The sequence below is a fragment of the Myotis nattereri genome (genome assembly GCF_964212035.1).
Source record: "Myotis nattereri genome assembly, chromosome: 10".
In the NCBI taxonomy this organism is placed as follows: Eukaryota; Metazoa; Chordata; class Mammalia; order Chiroptera; family Vespertilionidae; genus Myotis; species Myotis nattereri.
In genome coordinates this window covers 62,106,756-62,127,665 of record NC_138085.1, presented here as the reverse complement: position 1 = coordinate 62,127,665, position 20,910 = coordinate 62,106,756, and the positions used below count along the sequence as shown (strand labels likewise).

Here is a 20,910-nt window from a genome sequence, read left to right as displayed (position 1 = left end):
CTACCCTCACCTGCTTGGCACCGAGGGTCCTGCCTTTCTCCTGAGCCTCATCCAGTTTTCTGGGGCAAGCACTTCCCTGATCATCTTTGGGCCATTGAGCTGGCTGCTTCCTTCTCCTTGGTAGACCATAGCCTTAAAGACTTGGCTGAAATCCATTGCCCACAGCACCCGAGGGTACATGCCACTGTCCAAATGGAAAGATGAAATCTCCGTGTTGGTCCCAGTTCAGGAGCTCTGACCAGCCTCTCTTGGGTAGGGGTAGGAGCAGGGCAGGGGTCATGTTATACAGAATTATTGCTGGGGGTGCTATGAGAGGATATGAATTTAGTAGGGGTCCATGCTACAGACTGTATGTAAGTTGGTCCCCAATATCTGTTTCCCCACCTTTCTTTCTTTCTTTTTCCCTCTGCAAAAAGCTTTATTATTTCTATTTGGTCCAATGAATGGGAGAGGGCTCCAGGGTGGTTAAAGGAATGGCTAATGGTTTCTGGGAGAGGCTCAGGCAAAAGGCAGATACCAGGGGAATGCAGAGGGACCCCTCACAGGCCTCTGGGCTCTAAAAGCTCCTAGTCGTGCTTGAGGGTGAGCCTGTTGAAGAGATACTCGCCCAGCCCAGCCTGGGGGCCAGCCAGCCAGTGGAGGTTAGTCATTTTCTTGCTGACTTTCACCTCCTCATCCAGGAAGTGGTTCTCCAGGAAGTCAAATAGATGAGAACCCAGGGCATGCAGCTCCAAAAGGACCTGGTTCAGGTTCCTCTCCAAGGTCATGGCAGCTTCCATGGTGTCCTAAGTTTTGCCCCATTCATCTTGAGAAGGCTTCAGCACATCCTGGGAGAGGATGCTGCCACCGCACTGGTTTTGCATCTTACACTGTTGAAGCAAGAGACAGATCTGGGACCATGGACGGCACTGTCTTCCCATCTTTCTTAGTTAAAGAACGCCCAGTGTTTGCTGTCTTGAATAAATACTAATGTCCTTTCTCTTCTCCTCTTCCTCTCCCTTACTCTTTCCCAACCTCCATTGCAGCTGGATGTGGCCATGTGACTAAATTCTTGCCAAGGTCTTATTAAAGGGTAGGGAATACCCTTTTTTGCTTTTTCCTAGTAGCTGAACTCTGGAGCCAGACTTAGTTGAAATCCTGGCCTTGCCACCTAGTTATGTGAGCTTGGGAAAATTACTTAATCCTTTTTTGCCATAGTTTTCTTAGCAATAAAATGGGAGTAAAAGTAATATTGCTATAGTAGGGCTATTGTGAGGATACCATGGCTTAATATTTTGAGAGTCATTAGAATGTTTTCTGGGACATGGTGTGTGCTCCTTAAGTATGGCTCTGGTGAAAAAGATAGTGATGATGAAGAAGAAGAGGACGTATATGTTAGAGTTTGAGTGCCATGTTGGGTGAAGAGGTAGAGCCATATGTTAAAGGAGGCCTGGACCCTTAATGGTTGAGCTAAAACCAGCCTCACAGCCTGCCTCCTGACTTTGTTTATAGAAGAGAAAAATAAATTCCCGCCTTGGTTATGTGGGGTTTTCAGTTACTTGCAGCCTAACCTAATCCTAAATGATACAAGGCCTTGTAGGCCCAGCATGCACCCCTGTCCACTGTGTCATGTTGTAGTCCCTTAAGACCATGTCTTCTGGTGCCTAATTAGGCTATACATTCCTTCAAGACAGGGTAGCCCGGCTGGCATGGCTCAGTGGTTGAGCGTTGACCTGTGAATCAGGAGGTCACGGTTCCATTCCCAGTCAGGACACATGCCCAGTTTTCGGGTGCAATCTCCAGTAGGGGGTATGCAGGAGGCAGCCGATCAATGATTCTCTCTCATCTTGATGTTTCTATCTCTTTCTCCCTCTCCCTTCCTCTCTGAAATCAATAAAAGTATATTTTTTAAAAAGACAGAATAGCATTCCACTTTTGTCTTTCATATTTCTTAAAAAATCCTGCTCACAGTAGGGGCTCGGCAAGTAAGTATTGAATGAATGGAAGAAGGATGCTGAAAATTGTTCTGGTTAGGTAGACGCTATCCATCTTCTGAAACATCCAAAGGATTCTTTGTGTTGACAGGTTTCAGAAAATTGGTGATAATAATAGAACAGTGTTTATCTAGCACAATGCCTAATGCTCTAAGAAGTACTTCAAGTGCATTATATTTAACCCTCATAACAACCCTATGAAATAAGTACTCTCATCAGTCTCTTTTTACAAATGAGGAAACTGGGCTTCAGAGAGGTAGAGGTTAAGGTCTCAGATCCAGGCAGTAGAGCCAGGACTCAAGGTCAGACAGTCTGACTCCAGAGCCTGGGGTTTTAACAGTTTTGCTATGAAGCTTTCTCCAGGGATGTCTCCTGTGGACCCTTTGGAAAGGAGATTGAGATCACAGAGAACCTGTTCAGGCCAGCCCAGAACCCATCGCTGCAGGGACACCCTGCTTCTCTGTTCACTCTGGAGGTTTGTTTGAAGGGCTGAGCTTCAGGTAGACCGAAGGGGAAATGTCAGGGTATTCCTGAGGTCAATGGGATGAAGATTCACGTAGGCCTTGGCCCCCTGGACCAACCCAATCTCTTTCCGCAGTGCTGCCATTTTTGTGGGCATGACTAGCAGCTGATCGAACTAGCTAATCTTTGGCAAAATGGTGACAGAAGCAGAGTTTGTCTTTGTTTCACTCTTACCTGCCTGTTAAGCATCTGATGTTCTATAAGGGCCTTTACTTGTTATCTTAGCAAAGAAAGCTTCATTTTGAAAGATAAAAATAATGAAAAATTTAGTCCCGTCCCCCCCAAATGAAAATTTTATGGTGAAATTTTAGGCAACAAAGATTTTGGGGTTGGAGAATGTCCTGCTGCCTCTCAAATCACTGTTGTCGACTTTTCCTTTCCCTTCCCTCCTTTTCTCCCTTACTCTTTCCTCCTTCTCTCCTCCTCCTCCTTTTTCTTTTTAAACCATTTTGTATCCACTTCTCTTCTTCCCCACCCCAGACCCTGCGTGTCCTTCATGGCCCACTTTCAGTCCCCTGGTCCAGAAGCTTTCTCTGATTATTATCTCACACGTTGGCCATCCTGTCACCTGGTCATCCCTGGCTCAGGGCTCTCATGGCACTGCCAGCCTGGGCTGCACGCTTTAGCACCTCTTCATGTACTGGGCCAGTTTCCCAAATGCTGCCTGTGTCTTTGGATTTCTTAAGGTGTGTGTTCTCAGAGGACCAAGGCCACATTGAATTGCCGGGAATGTTGCTACAGGAGTTTCTACTTTGGGAAGACATTTTGGCCTCCACGACTTCTTAAGGCTCTTTCTGACCTAAGATTTAAAGATTTTTCTCCACTTTCTCTCATTTCCCCCAAGGTTCCTGACTCAGTGTTGGGTAATGCAGGCGCTAAGGAAGGATTTCTTGAGCTAAGCCTTCCCCTCTTTGGAAGCAGGTGTGAAGGGCCATTGAGGCAATGGTAGGAAAGCTCTCCTGTTTTTAAAGATCTCCCAACAAAGAGGCCAAGTGCTTTCAGGGTTTGGGGGGCGGCACTTTTTTGAGGCCACTATGTTACCTGCGCTTGCTTGTGCTATAATGGACGCCCTGGCGCCTCCTTTGTCCTGGTTCACATCCATGATCCTCTGGTCCAGTCTCTGGGCTGGAAACCACAGCTGGCCCTTCCTGAAATGACTCAACATCCAACTTGGACTCAGCTCCAGCTGGCTCCAGGCGGCCAGTCTCACAGGACCAGGCCAGGACCACAGAGTTCCCAGCTTTTCTCAGAAAAGTGCTGCTGCCGACTGGGGACGCCATGCCAGGAAGTCTGCCAAATGCAAGCGCAAGCACTTTCAAGCTGTGGCTTCACATCTCCTGTCCCCACGTCCTTGTTCCGCCGAACTCCATGATGCCCAGATAGAACACATGTTTCTCCCTGTGACCAGGGGACTCAGGTCTACAGCCACCAGGAAACTTTTAGGATGTGGTTGGGAGAAGGAGGTACAGCCCTTGAGTTGGGGCCATGGAGAGCATCCTGCCCCTCTGGAGCCTGGACCCCTGGCCCCAACACCCCTGGAAAACATGGCCACTCAAGGAGCCAATTCTAGACAAAGCAAGAGGAGGTGTTAGGACCTGGGTTTGGGTTTGTACTGTGACCTGGTGTGCAAAGGCCCTCTGCTATCCCAGGGGATGGCACCCATGTTCCCAGCATTCAACTCAGGAGCTTCCTGTCTGCCTCTCTCCTTTCCCCAACACTCTGGTCCACAGGGTAAAATGAAGACTGAAGGCACAGGAGGAAACAACGACCCCTTTCTTTACATTTCCTTGAGACCCCATGGACCTTGCATCTTGCCAAGCCTGAGTTATTCCTTTCTGAGCACATTGAATCCACCGCCTGGCATGTCCCTGATGTCCTCACCCCGTTCACGCCCTCCCCATCCTTCAAGGTGTGGTTCAATCCTGCCCCCACCACCTCCCTTCCCTACCACAGGGTCCTCAGGGACCTCTTTTTCTCCTTTGAGCTCTTAACTCTTGGCATCTGCACCACTCTTGTGTGGCATTAATCCACATTCAACATTGTGATATTGTTTATTGTCTCATGTGGCTAGGAAGTGTTTTGTGTGTTCATTTTCCATCCACTTTCCACACACTTGAAACCAGCTCTGTCCAATAGAAATATACTAGTAATGTGAGCTACATAAGGATTTTTTAATTTCCCAGGAGTCACATTAAAAAAGTACAAAGAAACAGTCAAAAGTAGTTTTAATAATATATTTTATTGAACCCAATATATCACAAATACATGAAACAAAAACATTATTAATGAGATAATTTACATTTTGGGGGTACAAAGTCTTCAAAATCTGGTATGTATTTTACACTTATAGCACATGTCAATTTGGCTGCTAAAATTTCATAGAAAACTATGTTTACATTTAATAATGACCTCTCCTTTTGCTCTATCTGCTAAATATTGGACCAGAGCCTCTTCTTGGCATTTCCAAGATGGAACCAAACAACCAAGGGATTTCTGGGAATTGTAGTTAGTTCCCTGCTTCTTTCAGTGCCACAGAGGAAACCTTGGAAAGGGGTGGTGTGATGTTGAGTTGACAACAGATGATCAGGTGTCCATCATTTTTTGGATGAATGCTCCTAGGAGTAAGTGGGAGGAGTTGCCATGTGGGAGGAACAGTAGAAGCAGAGCTCACACAGGGAGAGAAAGCAGTAAACAGCAGAGACCCTGATAAGCCAAGAGGAAGGGAATCTGTGGTGGTGGTAGGGGAATCAGAGAAGGAGGAAGATGGAGGGAGGAGAACAATAGGTCTTGGTGGGGCCCCTAAAGTGTTCTGGGCACCCAGATGCACAGGGTCATGAGGTGGCCAGGCCTACACCTCAGTGACACCCACAGCAGGGGAAGGTACTCACAGGTGGCCCTCACCCTGACTCTGGGTGCTAAGATTTGCTGGGACAAGGTGGTTGCTCCCAAGGTCTCAGATAATCTATGAACTCAGAGGCCATACGAATCCTGCCTCCTCCAGGAAGGCTTCCCAGTCAACTCCCTTCAACCTGACCCCTTTATTTTGACACTTGCCCAAACATACATGGCTTGTTCACTGTTTTGCATGTGCTGTGTCCCCCCATGTAGCCCTTTGGAGTCTGAGGCCAAACTTGTCTTCTAAATCCCACACAACCCTGAAAGGCGCTCCCCACATCTGGGCTGGACAGAGCTGAAGAAGGGGCCAGAAGGAAAGATCTGTAGGCATCAGCAAAGCCACTAAGATGTTCCTGTCACCACAGGCAAAGCTCTGGAAGAAAAGGCAAAAGTCCATCTAGGGCCACCAACCTGAATGAGGGACCTGGAGGAGCAAACTTTGCTGAAGGAAATCAGAGATCAATTGGAATCAATCTTCAGATTATTGAAAGGAGTAAAACACAGTGTGTGTGTGTGTGTGAGTGTGTGTGTGTGTGAGTGTGTGTGTGAGTGTGTGTGTGTGTGAGTGTGTGTGTGAGTGTGTGTGTGTGTGTGTGTGTGTATGGAAGGTCCTGGTTGCCATGGCACTAAGGGCATGGGCCACACTCACCAAGGCTGATCTGAAACAGCCATGAGGCTCTGAGAGGGAAACTCAGGTCAACACCAAGTCCTCTGGGAGAGGACCCCCGCAGCATTAGAACAGCTGCCAAGTAATGAGGAGACCCCCAACTGAGGACACCAGCTTGATGTCCACAAGATGATGGATGACCACTTACCTCTCTTTCCAGGCATTAGCTCCAGAAATTGGAGGTACCTATGACCTTTCTCTTCTTTCTTAAGGACTTCAGGGCTAGGCTGAATTTATGGCCTATTGCCCATCTAGTTCAATGCCATTATCTTATAGATGAGAAAACCAACGCGAATTCAGGTCAGGTTGGAGGTAGGGTCTAGTTTCCTGGCTCCTCCTCAAAGGTTATTTCTTCTTCTCCACCCTTCTCATGGTCCTTCTTACTAGTCTCACATCAAATATTCTCTCTTTTGTCCTCTCTGAGGGTGAGGGTCTTTTTGTGTGTGTGTATTTCATCTTCTGAAGAGATAGCGTTTTCCACACATTATTGATTTTAGCAGCATCAGAGCAAGCTTTGAGTGCCTGTTGCATCTGAGGATCTTATGGTTAGTCAAATTCCATCTAGTGATCTGGAGGGGAACACCCATCGGATATAAAATTAGACCCCATGGACCCATTGTCCCATCCAAAGTCAGACGGTGCTGTTTGAAGCAATGAAATAGTGTTGATTTGACAAGGCTTGTCCCAGAAGACTGTCTACCTCCTCTCTCCAACCCCAGGATTTTGTGCTTGCAATTCAAGTGTCTGGCACCAGATGGCAGTGTTGTGCTATTATGAATTTTAGACAACTTACTATTCTGAGAAAGGTTTTAAATTTCATTCATTCCTTCATTCAGTCATTCAGAAAGTATTTGCTGAGTGCTTACAAGATGCCAAGTACTTTCTAGGTACTTGGGATATAGTAGTGAACTAAACACACAAAGCTGTGCTCTCTTGTGTAGGGAGATGAATAATAAGTGAGAAAAACGTTCAGTATGTCAGATGATAATAAAGAAAAATAAAGCAGAGGAAGAGAAAGAGAAGGGCTTGGATGGGGATGTTGTGAAATTAAAAGGCAGGTCATCCTATTTAATAAAGAGGTAATATGCAAATTGACCATCACTCCAATACACAAGATGGCCACCCCCATGTGGACACAAGATGGCTGTCACAAGATAGCCAGCAGGGGAGGGGACCTGGAGGGGGGTCCAGGCCTGCAGAGGAGGGAAGTTGGGGGTGACCAGGCCAGCAGGGGAGGGCAGTTAGGGGTGACCAGGGCGGCAGCGGAGGGTAGTTAGGGGCAATCAGGCCATCAGGGGAGCAGTTAGGCGTTGATCAGACTGGCAGGGGAGTGGTTAGGGGGTGATCAGGCTGGCAGGCAGAAGCGGTAAGGGGCAATCAGGCAGGAAGGCAGGCGAGCCGTTGGGAGCCAGCAGTCTTGGATTGTGAGAGGGATGTCTGACTGCCCGTTTAAACCTGATCCCACCAGGCAGTCAGACATCTCTCGAGGGGTCCGAGATTGGAGAGGGTGCAGGGACACACATGCCCCCTGTACACAAATTTTGTGCACCAGGCCTCTAGTAGATTATAAGATCATAGAAATTATATGGAGGCTTTAGGCAGTGGGTGAACCATAGAAACAGAAAATGTGTGCCTAGAAGAAGGCTTTACATGGGGTTGTTATATTCAATACATGGGAAGACCAAAGCTCAGAGAAAGAGAGACAGTGACCTACCCAGGGTGAAACATCTGGAGGGCAGAGGCTGGCAGCCTTGAGTTCCAGTTCACTCCACCTGTCCCTGCTGTTCCCATCTCCTCACCAAACCCACTTTGGTCCTATCAGAGACCCTCCTTCAGTTTGGCAGAGACTATGAACTCACCAAATGCTGCTTGCTTTTCTTCTTGGGCACATTTTTCAGCTTACCGTGCAGTTACTGGATTCTGGCCAATGGATGTTGAGGAGAGTGAGAGACACCAATCCCAGGCGTGGCCCCTAAAGACTCCCTGTATGATCTTCCATGCACTCCCTCTCTCCCCATCTGGGTGACTAGAAGCACAGGACTTCAGAGCCCTAGAGAATGAGAAAGTCACTAAGAGGAGGGAGGCTGGGTCCCTGGATGCAGAGCACCCCATCACCCTGCTTTGGGCTGCGACAGCGAGTCTGGTGTGTTATGTCATTATGATTTGGGGGTTGTTTGTTACAGCAGCTAATCCTAATTTTTACTGAACTGAACACGTCCCACCAGCCTTAGCTCCCAGCACATGTGTAGGGGATACCTGCTGTTTCTGACTGCCTGTGTACAACCCTCTCTTTGCTTGGTCATAGCTTCTTGGTGAAGCTGTTTCTTACAGGGCTTCTCCACCACCACCCGGAGCGGGGCATGTGATCCAAGTGGCCATTCTGAGTACATAACCTTCCTGGCCAAGTGACTGGTTCAAGGGCAGATACATAATATGATGAGAGTCTTGCTTCAGGTTCAGGCTATGGATGCTGGAAAGAGAACTTTCCTCCTCTGACATATTGAGTGAGAAGGACCAAGAGAGCCTGAAGCTGCTGGAGCCATTGCCCAGGGAGAAACTCTGACTCTACCACATCATTCCAATCATGCCTGCAGCCAGGCCTACCTTCTGTTTTCCTAGTTACAAGAGCCAATTATCTGTTTAATTAGAAGAAAAATTGATCCAGTTTGGATTTCTGTCACTTAGCACCGAAACAGTTCTGATTAATAGGTTATTATTGAACTCAAATGTATTGAGACCGACTGCTCATGTTCTGAGCCAAAGACGGGGATCAAATGGTGAGCAAATTAGCAGCCGGCTAGGACCTCCTGTCCTCATACACAAATATATGTGGCAGGTGGGCTCGAGGCCAGCGTCAGGTAACAGAACAATCTGTTCAAAAGTCGGGTCTCATTTTCCACTTTTTCGGTGGCCGGCTTATCAAGATGCAAAAGGAAATATGTGCCTTTTCCTTTACCCTTCTGGAAAACCAGGCCTTGGCGTTCTTGAGGTTTGAGCTGTCCTTATCACCATGAGGGAAGTAACAGTCTTTGGTCTGTGTTTCCGGCCAAATGGAGAAGTTGCCAGGCTGGAGTGGGCTGCCCTGAGATTGGAGGGCCTGGGCCCATCTGGTGGTTAAGTGGGGTTTGTGTCAGAAGAGCCAGGAATGGGGCACAGCCTTTAGCGGTTGTGGGACCTCTGGGACCGAAAAGGAGAAATGTTGATTTTGTGGACTAAGGGCATGGACACCCAACATCAGTCCCCATAGAATTGCTGGAGGGTCACAGGGGCTGCTCTGGGCCTAAGACCTGGACCCCAGGTGCCGAGGCTCAGGAACCTTGAGAAAGCTCCCCAGGGCAAGCCTGGCTCAGACTAGAGGGATCCCCTCTGCATAGACCTTGTGGGCAGCACCAGGGACAACTGTGGGTAGATAAGCCTCTTCTAGCTATTTTCATGGATCGGGCAAGGCCTAGGGTCCTTCTGCAACTTTATTCAGCAACTTTCTATAACTTTGACAAATGCAGGTTTTAGCTAGATGTCATTTAACTTGGGAAACTTTCAAACATAACCTTCCTTGAATCCTAAATTTAGTGGAGTGATTAATGTCTGTGTATGTTTAATTACAAATTGTTTCAAACTGTGGAGGGTAAATACGGAGCTCCATGCACCTACGCAATGGGGAATCCGACCAATTCCTGGCCACCTTGTCTGATCCTCAACTACTTTCTAACACATCCTGTTAACTGACCACCCAAGAGCCATTCTCAACTCCCTTCTCCCTGATCCTTTCCAACCCCAAAGGTTGAAAAAGTGACACTTTCTCAGACTCCTTTGTGGTTTGAAATCGTCACATATTCTGGCTGACAAGCTCCAAATGGTCATGTAACCCAGTTCTTTGGCTGATGAGATGTCTGAAACGTTTGCTGGGAGTAGTTTGGATTGTGGGGGTTTTGAGGAATGAGATGGGAAAGCTTCCAAGAAAGGTATTTTTCATTCCCGATCAAGCAAGAAAAGCACATGAAGAGAGCTCTTTCCAAGTTGACCATCACCCTTACGAAGATGTGATCTCTGAAGCGGTGGCAGCCACATTGCGACCGTAAGGGGGAAATAGAGAGAATTTGGACACTGACCCTGGCAAAGCCTGCGTGCTAACTGCCCTCCACTAGACTTCTTAGTAAGCAACATGCCTTATGGTGTCCGCCCATCTCAGTCAGGATTCCTGTTACTTGCAGAGAAACACACAGGCTCTGTGATAGGCCCTGTGAAAATGGGGGGGGTGGGCCTTGTCCTTAGTATGCAGAGACCTGGAGAGGTTAGGGACTTGCCCCAGGTGTCCTGATGTGGAAGGACATGCTACCTCCGGGGGTGGCTGAGCGAAGAGTGGGCCTAGCTGTGGATAGGAAGGAATGGCTGGGGCAGAAGTGGGGCGTCTGGAACACCGGGAGAGGAGTGGGGAGCCCCTGCCAGGTCCTGAGCAGGAGGGAGAGGTCATCAGAAGAGGCCCAGGGAAGGTCTGGCGGGCGAAACAACAAAGGGCCGCCTCCTTCCAGCAGGGACTTCCTTGTGGCGGTCTCCAGGGCGCCTGCAGGAAGGAAGGAAAGGCAGTGGCTGGGAGTCAATGTAGACTGAAGGGACCTAAGTTTAGATCAGACATCCAGGGAGACGCTAGGAAATCCACTCAAGATTTTCTCTCTCTCTCTCTCTTTCTGCAACGCTTTGCCCTACAGAGGCACGTCCAATTACACAGTGTCTTTGTGACCCCCCAGCAGTCCTTCGTGTCTGGAAGGGGTGAGAACATTCCCTTACAGGCGAGGCCACCACGGCACAAAGCCACACAGTGGAATAAAGGCAAGAAGCCTGGTCTCATGGGCCCTGGTCTCAGCTGTCTCTCTGGGAGGGGGAAAAAGTAGCCCAGATTTGTACCATTTGTTGGTTTCCATGGTGTAAATGCTTCCACCATGGCTGATGTTGCCAACATTTAAACAACTTTCTTGCAAAATTGCTGACATTAACAGTCGGCTCTTGGAACCCGTAGGGGCCTGCTGGCAATGGCCCCTGCCCCTGCCCCCCACCCGCTGCCTCAGTGCAGGCCCACGGGCCCCTCCTTCCTTCTGGTGGCAGGCCTGCCTGTGCCTTCCCCGCCCTGACCCGGGCTGTGGCGTTCCAGCTCTTGGCCTCACAACGCGATGCTGCTTTGTGTCCCTGACCTCGTCTCTGGTTTGCTGCCTCTGCTTCCCCTCATCCTGACCCCACATTCCTGCCTCTGACGCTCTTGGTAACTTGCTGGATGGCTTGTTGTGGGACCTCTTCCCTCCTTCCTCCGGCCACAGCTGCTCCTTGTCATTGCCAGGCCGCCTGATGGGCCCTCTGCCTTGAGGGGGCTGTCTAGATGGTTGCAGATAAAAAAGCCCTGGGCGCTCGCTCTGCATGTCTTTCATGTCCCACATGTCACAGTCTTCCCTCACAGCCTGAGAGCCCTCCAAAGCCCGGATTCCTACTTGTCTTCCTAAGTGCGACCCTCTCCCTTGCCTGCATTGGCTTGCTGCTCTCTCTCCTTCACTGAGCAAAATAACATCCCAAGTGGACCCACGGCTCCTCCATTTGGACCTACAGCTTCGTCCACCCTGCCCTTTGGATCCATCTCAAAACCCACTCTTCCGTGCTCTCTCCCTGCCTTTATGAAGGTTTGTCATTATTCCAAGACCTAATCTTAACCACAACTACCGAAGCTTAGGGCCCCTCCCAGTCCCACTCCTGAAGTCCTACTGCACTTCCAGCCCAGCTCCCCTGCTCGAGTATTACTTCCTCCAGAAGCCTTCCCTGACCACCTCCCCTCTTCCTTCAGGGCTGGCTGTCCTATCTTTCTGTATCCCCAGCACAACTCTCCTCCCACTGTGACATAGCCATTTACTTGCTGGTCTCTCCCTTTAGGCAATGTTTTGGGGAGAGAAGGAACAATGTCCCTCTGCCTTGAGGCCTAACACGGTGCCTGGCACTGGGTAGGTACCTATAAACATGGGTTGCTTTGATGACTCTTGCAGTCATTTCTCTTGTGACCTGTCTTGTTCCTCAAGGCTCCTCCCATGACGTGGCTTCAAGCAGGTCCTACAGCTGGGGCACAATAGATCCTCAAGTGGGGGTGGGGGTGGGGAGCGCAGAATCAGGTATTGCCTCGTGTTTCTTCGGGCACAGCCAGCTGTTGACTGAGGCATCTCAAGAGGCAGTCAAGTTTAAGAGAACAGTTCCTTTCATGCTCACAAAAAGCATGACTATGAAGACCCTTGGAGAGGCAGAGGGCCATGTGCTCTCTGCGGAAGCTGGTGGCATATTAGGAGGGCCGAGAGCCAGGCAGGCCAGTTCCCAAATGGCCACCCCTATCCTGGAGAGGCCGTCTGGAACACTGAACCCATTCCTGAAGGTGGGACAAGCCCTCTCCTCCCTGCCCTCCTCTCCCATCCACCGGCCTAGCTCCTGAGCAGGGAGTATAGACTCCGGCTCCCAGCTGGATCTCCATGAGCAGAAATGTTCTTTTGGTTTTCCTGTTGGAACCCCACGAGCAGGAATGTTCTCGTGGTTTTCCTGTTGGAATCCTCGGGGCAGGAATGTTCTCGTGGGTTTCCTGTTGGAATTCCATGAAAAGCGCTTTCATTCTTCCAGCCTGGTGCCCCTGAAGATCCCGGGGCACGGGACCCCGGGGCAGTTCCAGGTGCAGAACCTCCGAGGCTTTGCCCGCAGGCTCGGGGCCTCTAATTCGTGTGGACACGTCCTGGAGAAGGCCTCTTCGGCCGCATAAGGTGCTGCTGCTGAGGTTTCTGAGCTAAGTGCGCCGTGGTCATCCTGTTCTGCTCCTCTGAACAGAGTCCACTGGAAGGCGGCCTGCCCTGCTCTGGAGGGACAAGATAGGTTGGGATCCTGCTGAGATGGAGCCACACTGCCTGGGTCTGGATCCTCGCTGCTTAGCAACCAGCTAGAGAACTACTGAAACTCTCTGAACCTCAGTTTCCTCAGCTGGATGGCAATCAAATCTATGCCATAGAGTTGTTGTCAGGGGCAGGGGCATAAATGAGGTTACTCTCCCCATCTGCTTTCACCGAGCCCAGGCCCAGCTCACATGCCACGTCCACTCCGTGGCATGGTCCGGCCACCCCATGCCTTTGCTGAGCAGAACCTCTCCTTTTCCTCCACCACATCTCACCCATCTCACAGCTCCCTGTTTCAGGGCCCCTTTCTGCTCCCAGCAGCTCAGGCTTGGTGTCTAAGTCACAGGCAGGTCCTCGTGGGCCCCACCCTAGCCCCACCCATCTGCAGCCGAGGGGCCTTCTTTAGACCGGGGGTGTTTGAGGAAACAGGCCAGAGCAGATTGTGTCCAGTTGGTGTAGCTAACCTTACTGAGGCTCAGCTCCTGGGACTTTGGCTCCGTGATTGTAGTTCCACTGGGCCCCTGTCTGTGAGCCGCCCCACCCATCCCCCTTTCCCTCCCTCCTCTTCCTCCTTCTCTCTTTTTTTAGTATCTATTTTTATGATTGATTTCAGAGAGGAAGGGAGAGGGAGAGATAGAAACATCAATGATGATGAGAGAATCATTGATCTGCTGCCTCCTGCACGCCCCACACTGGGGATTGAGCTCACACCCCAGGCATGTGCCCTGACCGGGAATCGAATCTTGACCTCCTGGTTCATAGGTCGAAACTCAACCACTGAGCCATGGCGGCTGGGCTTCCTTCTCTTCTTTATACTCTGCCTCCTCCTCATCATCATCCCGTCATCCCAGCCTTCTTCGGTGTCCCAGGCACTTCTTCCCCTCCTCTCCAGAACAGCCGTCTCATTCACTGTGCTTCCTCGAGGTTCTGGAAGGGCCAGCCTCTTGATTTTACCTATTTTGCATGCACACACTCACCAGGTTCTGCTAAAAGCCAGCTTTCAGTCTGCCAGCTCACACACACCCTCTTGCATTATTTCACCATCCACGAAAGGAATGGTCAGAATGTTATCTAAATGGTTACATATGGGCCATTGTCTCACTGAATCTCCAACCTGTAAAAATCCCCATTCCCATTTTCTGGATGAGGAAAATGAAGCTCTGAGAGCTTGAGAGATGTTTGGTATAGAGATCAAGTCAAGATTATGGCTCAGGCCTGGCCGGCATGGCTCAGTGGTTGAGCATCAACTTATAAACCAGGAGGTTACAGTTTGATTCCCAGTCAGGGCACATGTCGGGTTGTGGGCTCGATCCCCAGTAGTGGGTGTGCAGGAAGCAGCCAATCAATGATTCTCTCTCATCATTAATGTTTCTATCTCTCTCTCCCTCTCCCTTCCTCTCTCTGAAATCAATAAAAATATATTTAAAAGAAGAAAAAATGATTATGGCTCAGGTCTCTGGACGTCCTCCCAGCAGGCCATGCAGGCAGCTCCCCTTCCTCTACTTGCCTACTGAGATGGGGGAGGTGTTGGCTGCCAGGATCTCTGCCTGGGAGGGAAATGGAACTGGACCTGCATCCCAAAATGGCAGCTGTGGAGGCAGAGCAGGGGCTGGGTCAGCCCAGGTGGATGGGAGGAGGTAGATGGGAGGAGGTGGATGGGAGGAGGTGGATGAGATTGAGGGCTGGTGGAAAGGGATGAAGCCTGTCCCTGCCTTCTAACCTGGGCCTCCTAAGACAGAAGGGCCCAAACCCCTTACGGAGATGCTGGGCAGCTGAAGTGTATGCTGAGAGCTGCTCTTACAGGGAACTGGCTTGCCTGAGTCAGCTGGGATGATGGCCTCTCCTTTGTTCCTTGCTCGCCTTGTGAAGGGCTGGGGCTGGGCTAGGCCCTGAGTCCAGCCTACCAGCCTATCTGGCTGCCCTTCTGTTCCTCTGGGCTCTGGGCTTTGCAAACCACCCCCATCAAAGGAAAGACATTGGTTGGTGTAGGCCTTGGTGGGAGGCTGACCTGCCCTCACAGTGTGTGTGTGTGTGTGTGTGTGTGTGTGTGTGTGTGTGTGTGTGGCGGGGGGTGGGGGGCAGGGAAGTGTAGCCACCAGCAGCAAGGACCTGCTCCCCCTCTCTCAGGTCCTTCGTGGCCATGGGGGACAGCACCATGTTGCCATGGATGGGTTGGGGAGGTCACAAGGTCCATCCAGCTTTGGGACACATGGTTCCATTAATTACACACTGTCCTCCTCCAGCCCCTTCTCACCAGACATCTCTGCCTCTGCCTCCTCTACCCTTCTGTTGTCCTTCCCAACATCCCAACCCCACGCCTCCCCGGGAATAGTAGCAACAACAGCCACCGTGTATTGACCACACGCCACACATTAAAGCTGCTATTTGTCTTACACACACACACACACACACACACACACACACACACACACACAATTAGTCCTTGCAACACCCACATGAAGAAGGTACTGTTATTATCTCCATTTTTACAGATGAGAGAACTGAGCAGTGAAGAGACCCATTCAAGGCCACCCAGCCTGGGAGTGTGAGAAATGTCAGTGTGAATCAAAGTCGGGCTCTCTAGGTGTGGGCCGAGCAGGGCATCCCAGGTGCACAAAAGGATAGGGGAAAGCAGCTTCCTGGTGGGTTGCTGGGCTGGGTGACCCTCACACTCTCACCCCCCACCCCACCCCACCCCACCACCCGGCCATGGGCCATGGGGCTGATGGAGAAAGGGAACAGCCTGCTGTGGGTGTCCCTCTATTCTGATCCTTGAGTGGTCACCCTTCCGTCGGTCTGTGCTGAGTTGTGGGCTGGGGTGGGAGTCCATAAAAACAACCTTCTCACTCTTTGACCTCAATGTCTTTCTATTTCTCTGCATCTTCATGCTTCTCTTTCCTCTCTATTTCTTTGTCTCACTTGGATCTCTCTTTTCTTTCTTTCCATCCATCCATCCATCCATCCACCTTTCTGTTTCTTTGTCCCAGTAGGCGGTGGGGGAAGGCCTCTGGATCCCAGGTGGGGTTGTACACTCACAGCAAAAGCCCTAAGAGACTTAAAGCACAGAGATGGTGCTAGTATTACAGTTGGATTCTTTCAGCCCAGAGAGTCTTCCAAGCTCTGCCCAGCCTGGTCGACCCACCTGGCAGCCTCTTTTTAGCACCTGGACGCATCCACTGCCCAATGCTTCCAACCCATAGATTTGGGGAGCTGGATGGTTATTAGAAAGACATTTCTTCTCTGTGTGACCTCCACCCTTTCCTAAGGGGGCCCCTGAGGACAGGGCTGGGCCTCCCTCACAAGAGGAGGCCCTGCGCCTCTCTGATCCTCCTTCTCTCACCCCCTTGCTCCTTCCTCTTTCCCTGGCTCTCTTTTGGGATCCCTGAGCCTTTAGTTTATTTCCCTGGGCCCTGACCAGGGGACCTGTGCTTGCTGCTGACCAGTGCCCAGCAGTGGGGATTGCTTTCCCAGACACCCCCGAGAGCGCATTCCTGCAGGGCAGAAGGGCACGCTGGGAAGAGGTCACCCTTGGAGAGTGCTGCTTTTTTGGCTTTTCTGAAAGTTGCGAAAATGTGGCTTTGTCTGAGCAAGTTAAAAAAAAATCAGTGCCACCTCCCACAAATGATACTGTTTCTCAGGCCTGGAGCCGCAGTTGGTAGACAAATAAGACATTAAAAATAGCTTTGTGTTTCCCAATCTTACGGCCTCTGGGGGCTGCAGGGAGAGGTCTTGGCTGGGCTGGGTTTTCTGGCCCATTGTCTGCCTGCCCTGGGCTAGGGGTGGGCGTGGGGGCTGTTTGCAGGCCCAGTAATTCCTGGTGGGAGCCGGGAGGAGAGGGAGGATAGGGAGGAGAGGGAGGTCTTGGCGAGGATGAGCGAGATAACACACACTTGAATGGACTAGCTGTTTGGTGTTTATTTTAACTTTCCCAGGTCAAGAAATAGAGCAAACTCCATTTTGAACTTCAGTTTCCAGCAACTGTTTTCCCCCTCTGCTCTCTCTCTCTCTCTCTCTCTCTCTCTCTCTCTCTCTCTCTCCCTTTTCAAAAGTGTGCAGGGGAGACTAAGATACAAGGTCTTATTTCCATCTGGGCTCTGGCCCAAGAGCCTCGACCAAAAAGTTACTTAAGTCATATTTCCATCATCGGCAGATGGCTGTGTATTTATTTCTCACCAAAGTCAAATCCCAAATGGACTGCAGATATTTGCACGAGTCAAAACTGCTTCCTCCTGGCAGGGTTGGGATGGGGCTTTGATCCTTCTGAGAAAACAGAAATGTTGGCCCCAGCCCGGCCACAATGGAGCCTTTGGGATTCTGCAGAAGCACCCGAGACCGTGGTCCTCGGGGGGCCACAGGGGCCGTGTCCCGGCGCTGGGAGCAGGGACTGGGAGTGCAAAGAGGGCAGGAATCAAAGCGGGCAGGGTCACGGGGCAGGTGACTGGCCCAGAATAACCCTCTGGAGCATGGCAGCCACCATGTGAACTCTGAGCGAGACTGTGTGCAGAGGGAAAGGCAAACTGTGGAAAATTACTCGGGGAGAAACCGCGGCTCCTGGACACAGAGCCCGGCTGTGAGGCCGGTGTCATCTGGCCCCCATTTCTCTCTCTGCTCTCTCACCCTCAGGGCGCAGGGCCTGGCGTAGGGAGGCGGCCCCTGGCTTGAGCACCTGGGGGTTCAGCCCTGGGTCAGGGTGGGGCAGCCTAGGTTGTCCCCAAGAGAGGGCCCCTCTAGGCCACCAGGGGGCACGCTCATCTCCAGGGTAGAAATCTTCTGGGTGCCCCTTTCCTCCTCCCCAGCCCCCACCTCCTGCTTCCATAGGGAGAGGGTCTGAATGAGGACAGTGGGGGGGGGGGGGTGCTCTCCAAGCCGAGGGAGACCCACTTAAGGGCTGAAGAAGGAACCAGAAAAACAAAGAGAATGGTAAAAGACAGCACCAGAAGCTCAAGTTCTGATCTTCCCTCTCCCTTCTCCTGTTTCTCGTTTTCATTGATGCCCAGTGGGTATTTACATCGTTCTGTCTGTTTCTTGATTTTTGTACCTTGCCACGGTGCTGATTTCTGTAAAGGGAATCCTATGTTGCCATTGTCATCCCTTATAAAAGCGGGGAAGTGTCCCATGGCCATGGCTGGTAGGCCTGCAAGTCCCCATTGGGAGCTGAAGGCTTTGCAGAGAAACAGTTTACCCCTGAAGGAGGCAGAAAACTGTCAGTGCTATTGTCCCTTTCCTGAACGTTCCTGGCTTCCTCGGAGCTGTCCTTCAGGCCAAGCTCTTCCATACAATTCCTCTCAGCCTGGGCCCTCCTGGCCTCACACATTGCAGACCCCGGGTCTGTCTTTCTGAGTGGACCCCCCTCCCCCCTCCCCCGCCTAGGGAGCTGGGACTCAGCTGTCTTCCAGCTCACTTTTCTGGCTCTCCCTGGCTCCTCTCAATCCCAGTCAGTCAGCAGGCCCATTCCCCCACCCCTCACCCTCCCTCTCTCCCCCACATCTTGGCTCAACACTCTGTTTTCCTTTAAGACTTTCTTTCAACAGAGCGGAGAGCTGGCCACCAGTGTCTCTGGCCTGGCCCACCTTGAAGCCTGACCCTGACTCATGGTCCTGGGTCCCGACAGGACGTGGTTCACACCGGTTTAAAAAACTCTGGACGGCAAAGTCACAAACCATCTGCACCCTCTTCTTCCGCTCGAGACGTTATTTATGTGTGCAGCTTTGTGCTCGTTGCTAAATGCGGCCTGTGTGAAGGCTGTTAATTAACCCTTTGAGAAATGAGCTTCCCATCGGGGCCGGGACAGGAACCAGGAGCATGTTTGTAATCAGGTAGTTAAATGCCGAAGATTTATCTCGCTTCAGATTAATGAAGCCAGAGGAAGGGGTAGAGGAGATGCCCTCCAAAGTGGTTTAAATAAAGCCCGTTTTGTGCACACAGATTGTCAGAAGGGCAGGAAATTCTAAATCAACTGTGCTCCCGGGCCTCAGTGCAGAGACAGGGGTGTGTATAGGAGGGAGTACAGGGGGGTTGGGGGGAGCAGGCGGCCAAAGCCCACCGGTGTGAGGTGTGGTGGCAGAGGTTGGCGATCAGGAGGCAGGGACGGGCGGCTCCCCCAGTGACGGATTGTGTGGTCACGTCACCTCTTCGGCCATCTGTAAAATGGGACCAAGTCTTGCCCTGCCTTCCCCACAGGGCAGTGGGGAGGGAGAGTGGAGAAAAGAGTCTGCGGCACTCCCCGAATATCAAAAGGGTGATCATACTGTGGGGGCCTCTTAGGAGGGTGGAGTGACAAAGTCAAGGGAGGAACTTTCATTCCCAGTAGGGCCAGGAATGAGGGTCATTCTAGGATCTCCACGGCTGGCTATCTGATTATAGTTTCCCTGATGCTGAAAACAGTCCTTCTTCTAAAAAAAGAAGAGGGCAATTTGGGGGGTGTCCCTCATCCTTGATTCCCCAACCCAGGACCCACCATTTCCCACTCTTCCCAGAAGCAAAGAGGGTGGTGCTGGCTGGCGGTGGGCGGCCCAGGAGGGCAGGCGTGGGGCTCAGGGACTGAGTGGGCCACCAAAGCCTGCCGATATTTACAACCTCGGCTCCTTCCACTCTGTGCCGAGGCAAGCCTAAAAAGCACCATTGAAAGCAAGGGCTTGGGCGCCTGCACTCAGCCAAGCTTCCTGTCAAAGCCCAATGAGCCCAGAAAACAAAAAAATGTATTCACAGCTCTGAGCCTTCCCCTCTTCCCAGGCTTATTTCATCTGAAAATATTCAGAGTTGGAGAGAGGGGAGGAAAAGGAAGCAGAGTCCAGCCCAATTGCCTTCGTGACCCTGCGTCTGCCGGGGGGTGGCATGACCTCCTGGAGCCACAGTTACCGACTTATAAGGGCGTTGTGGGGAACAGATGAGATAATGCATAAGAACAACTTCAGTAGGGGAGGCACGAATGGCTGCTCCCCCCCCCCCCACCCTCCCCTCCCCTCTCCTCATCTCCCCCTTCCTTCTCGCCTGGGGTCTGCTTATTACCCCTCCTATGCATCCTTTATCATGTGCCCAGATCAAAGGGACCCAGTATCTTTCAGTCACTTTATTTAGACTTTCCCAAATGATAATGAACCTGAAGGCGAACAGAACCCAGCTGTTTCAACCTGACCCATAAACCAAGTAAAAGTGTATATGGAAAGAGTTGTTGCTGAGTTAGCTGTGCTTTCACACGCTTCCAGGTGGTTCTACAGCAGGTAATGTTTGAGAACCACTGTTCTAGACCAGAGGTCGCCAGCCTTTCGGACCTCACGGACCACCAGCGATCATGGACCACCGGTTGGCGACTGCTGTTCTAGACCATGCATGTGCTCCCCACGCCGAGGTGTGAGCCAGACATGTCTTAATAGAACTGTCTGTGTTGACGAAACTGCTCTGTATCTGCACTGTCCAATATGACGGCCACAGGAGGCATGCTGCTGTGGAGCCCTTGAAATGTCGCTAGAATGGCCGAGGAACTAAAATGTTAATTTCCTTTCATTGAAATGAGTTTAAATTTAAATAGCCACATGTGACAGCTACTGTACTGGATAGGGAAGTTCTAGAATCTCCTTCAATACTTTGGTCTCTGAGGCCTACCTTCCTTATACCTTTGGCATCGGCTCCAGTCCTACATAGAGGGTAAACTATAGAGGCCCGAGAGAGAAAGGGTACTCTGGGATGCAGAGGAAACTAGGGGAGACGAAGCCACCCCCTACTCTGCCTTCTAGCCCAGGCCTTTGGCCAGCAGCCCCGTCGGACCCTGGCCTCTGGCCGAGGTGTGGGAAGTTGAATGTGATGAAACCCAAGCCCCCTTGGCTGGCGCCCAGCTGTGGTTTCACACTTGAGCTGCAGAGTTGGGCGGAGGCGGCTAGAGAGGACCGTCAGAGGATGGGAATTCGGGTGGCCGGGCCAGCAGGCCCTGGGAGCAGGAGCTGTCCCCAAGGGGGTT

The 20,910-nt window shown here is 51.2% G+C and overlaps 1 pseudogene across 1 annotated transcript in view; it reads right to left on the bottom strand.

The window, feature by feature from the left end:
* Positions 1–566: 566 nt before the first annotated feature.
* The window catches only part of LOC308525747 (ferritin light chain-like), a 1,112,779-nt pseudogene continuing 1,092,435 nt past the window's right edge, over positions 567–20,910 (bottom strand). Inside the window, exon 2 of the transcript in view lies at positions 567–869. The product of the transcript in view is annotated as a ferritin light chain-like (transcript). The remainder of the gene's footprint in view (positions 870–20,910) is intronic.